This window comes from Copadichromis virginalis, linkage group LG16, assembly GCF_057382275.1.
Source record: "Copadichromis virginalis isolate Kocher_CV1m ecotype Utaka linkage group LG16, C_Virginalis_male_GT1.1, whole genome shotgun sequence".
In the NCBI taxonomy this organism is placed as follows: Eukaryota; Metazoa; Chordata; class Actinopteri; order Cichliformes; family Cichlidae; genus Copadichromis; species Copadichromis virginalis.
In genome coordinates, this window is record NC_140633.1 from 15792612 (window position 1) to 15796943 (window position 4332).

Here is a 4332-nt window from a genome sequence, read left to right on the forward strand (position 1 = left end):
TTAGCACCCAAAGATGAAGCGACAGCAGTCAGCCTCTCAGTTCCAGATAGCTTAAAGAGTGTGAATCCATACAGTGTGACACGAGCATGCTGGTAAAAAGGGCTCTGATTAAATTACGCACTGGCAGCTATGTCAGTGAAAGCAGATGGGCAGATGGCTGACAGCGGGACAGGGAGGCGGAGGTGCGACAAACTGTTCAGTGATTGTGCGTGTGGCTCTGGGAACTACACAGTGTCTTGGATACATTAGTGAAGAGCAGGTGATGTGGAGTATTTCCCTCACTCGATGTTTCCTCTGTTAATGTTGACTGATTATTGAGAGTTTGGTGCACTGAAACCCTAAACTGTTGCCAGACAGACTGTGAGACAGCTGGCCTTTTAGTCTGTGTTAAAAGCTTGGTAATAGTTTTCATATTAGTGCCACTTCCTCAGAGCTCTGGCGCAGCTGTAAGAAAAACCCCAACTTATATCTCCTGAGTCTGGGACCCCAACTCTGTTCCTAAGTTAACTCTCCAACCCCCACCACCCCATGCAATATGATCTTCTAACACATGAATAAAGTGTTATTTTTTTATCTGTGTCTCAAGTAGGTGTTTTACATTTCGGGTACCTCCTTAAGTGTATCATTGGCAACAATCAATGCAGAGGACTCTAGAAGAGAGTTTTCACCATATGTATATGAAAGAGTAGACACTGTGGAAAGGCTGTGCAGTGTAGGAGATGCTTTTTTTTGAGACAGCCATAATACAAACTGACATAATTTGGAAATCTTAGTTTTCTATAAAACGTTTATTAAAGTGACTACAGACCACAGTAAGATTATATTAGCAGGCACCTATTAATATATAAAATAATTATGGTGTAATTTAACCTACTAAGCCCCGAACTCTTCCACAGCATGCATTTTTAATTTCTCTTTGATATTTGGGCATATTGGGGCCCGATGAATGTAAAAACAAAGAATTACCAGATTTTTTTTTTACCATATTTTTGTTTTTAAGAAAAATAAGAGCCACATATGAGGATATTAAAATTTTCATAGAACAGTAGCAGTATAATGTCCTCGTAAGTGGATATCAGGCCCATGTAGAGCAAAATTGAGTATTTTAGTCTAAATAACCCAAAATGTGATGTCCACATATGTGAACACAGGGTCCTAGGAGGTTGAATTGATATCGTGCCTGTTTTTGCTTCGTTAATGATGTTTTCACTCATGTTAACTATTGTTTGGTCTGAAGGAACGAAAGGAAGGAGACAAAGGAAGGAAGCAGCTTGATGGATGAAGGGCATTATGAGAGGAAAGGAAGACAGCTGCAGAAATCACAAATATACACAGATATTTGACATTTATAAACTGTGTGTAAAAATATGTTTGTTATAATTGTCCTCCAACTGTCTGTGTGATCTTATTTTTGGGTCACGCTTGCTCCATGTGGGTTTTTTTTTTTTTTTCATTTTTACCCAATGCACTGCATACATAGAGCTGCATAATACTGATTAATTAGAATGCTTGACTCAATTAGGGGTCAAGTTCAGTGTTACCTGGCTTTATGTTCAAAATTAAAACAAACAGCTTGCAAATGACTACCACCTCAGCCTCTCCGTTAAAGGGAAATGTACCAGAATGACATGAAAATAATGTGAGCACAGAAAAAACCCTGCCAGACACATGATGACCAAACCCACAGGGATTTGGGATGAAACTTCTAAAATAACTCTGAATAGTTTAGGCCTGTCTGAGCCTCAAGCAGGAAAACCACTGTCATCCAGGAGCTCCACCCAGTCAGGATGTGCTGAGAAGGAAACCCGGGGTCCTCCTCCACTAAACACAGACTGGAATACAGGAAGGAAGGAGACAGTTTATACGGCAGTACATTAAACGTTTATGGCATTAATGTCTTCCTCCTAATAATCCCATAATTACTACAGACATTATTTTTATGTAGTGAAAAAACAGCACACAAATGAATGCTATGTGGCTTATTAGTAATATGGTTTTGTATAGAATAACAATTTTATGAAACGGGCTTCTTTACTTCAGTGATACAGTACAGGTATAGCATCAAAATGCACTTAAAGTACTAATGTAAAAGTACTCAGTTCCAGATTCAGAGGCATCCCCTGCCCCATATCTATGTATCTTTAATTCTTTTCTCTGCCTTTTTTAAACATTTAATTTGAAATTTTTTAATTCTATCAGACTTAAAATGAAAATATATTTAGCGTATAACTCATTGCAATCTTTTTTTTAAACAGGGTTTCTTGAGATTTACAGTAAAGCAACAGATGCCACAAAGTATACTGTCAAGGTACAAATAATTGAATTTTGTATCATTGCCCTAAAGATGAAGAGGCTGAGTCGCTCAGAGCTGATGGTTGGGTTGATGGCGCCATCTAGTGTTAAAAACACACACATATGCATTTTAAACTGCTGATCATGTGTTGCTTTAGCTTATTTTAGAGACCAGTGGACTTCTGTATTTCTGTGGGCTTTTTCAGCTATATTTATTTGTTTATTTACATATTTATCTGATTATTTTACTTCCTAACTTTTCAGAAGAAGAAGAAGAGGCAGGTGTACAGCCTCTCTGTATTCTTGATAAACTTTACTTCTCACCATCATTTAAGAAAATGTTTTCTTTATTTTATTTCTTTAGTTTCACACTACTTTTTTATTCCTTTGTAATCCCTGCCCTAACTCCTGCCATCAAACACAAAGTGACAGATCATAAGACATCATGCATCATATATTGTCATGGTCTGTGTGCAGCAGGCAGGAACGGAGGACCCAAGTGCAGGACTCAAGATGGCAAAACTAAACTCAGAACAGCTTTATTTGGTGGACGCCAAAAAGAACAGAAAACTAACTAGACTGGGAATCATGACAAGGCTTAACAGGCAGACAGAACACACAGCCAAGTATGAGGGTACAACACAACGCAGAGCAAGGAAAATTGTGTGTGTAAGGTGTGCAGCAACATCTCCTCAGATGGACAGGGATGCTCAGAATGGAAGTGCTGTTTGTGTAAATAAAAGCAGTTGGTGGTGGTGTAAAGTATTACCTTACTAACTTCTGACAGGCTGCACAATGAGCAGACGTCCAGGACAGCTTCCTGTTGTCTGTGCATTATTGTTTAAAGAAAAACATTCGGTCTCAGCGTGATGCTGAAAAATGAGTTCATACATTTGTTATGTCTAGACTGGATATTACCAAGTTGTTCTAAAAGGCCCATGAAAGCCTTCAGCTTCTCTTCATATTAGCTGCCCTCTTAAATCCAACATTGAATTTAATCCCAAATGATCTAAAAGACCTTGTCGTTAGTCCCAGTAGAGAGCTTCGCCATCACACTGCCAGCTTACTTGTGTTTCCTGTAGTATTTAGCATTATAATGGGAGGCAGTGCCTTCAAGTTTTAGACCCCTCTCATCTAGATCCACCCTGGTTTCGGGAGACAGACACTGTCTTTACTTTTAAGAATAGGCAGTAAACTTTATAGTTAGGGCTGGATCAGGTGACCCTGAACCTTGTGGTTATCCTGCTATAAGGTCAAGCTGCTGGAGTCTTCTTTAACTTGTGAATTTACATGTCACTATTGCATGTCATTAACTTTTGTCTGCTATTTTGTGTACCTTGTATTTTGGCCTGTTTTTCCTACTAAATAAAACTGAAGTAGTTATTTTTGAGAATCAGAGAGAATGCTTAACGTTCAGTTCCCAGGTTTACTCTAAAATGAATGACCACTAACCGAGCCAGAAATCTTGTAGACGTGGGTGAAAACCTGAATTTTACCAGTCACAGAAAGACTGACATTTAGCCTACTATCACCTTAACATTCTAAGAAATAATTGCCATGATCAGAAGAAGTTTGGTTGACTCAGAAGTGAACTTGGAGTTGGGACACGTTTAACAGGTTTATCTACAGAAAGTGTGAAGGGTTTGGTGATGGGGCTCACAGAGCAAGGGCAGCTGGGCTGATGATGGAACAGGCAGACAGTGATGGCTTCCATCGGTGTTTCAGAGCTGTGACAAAAGAGAAAACATGAACTAAAATAAAGAAAGGAACTATCAGTGCTACCACTAACAAAGCTGTTTAATCAGCAGAGGTGGGAAGTAACAAAGTACAAACACTCATTTACTTGAGTAGTTTTTTTCTGACTACTTTTTACTTTTAGTTCCTACATTTCAAACAAGTATCTGAACTTTCTACTCCTTAAATTTTCTTTTACTTACTTACTTTAATTACTTTTGGTTTAAGTGGGAGCTATTTTACAGGAAGGGCCAGAGTCGTCTCTATTTTTTGAGGCGACTGAGGTCCTTCAACATCTGCCAGAAA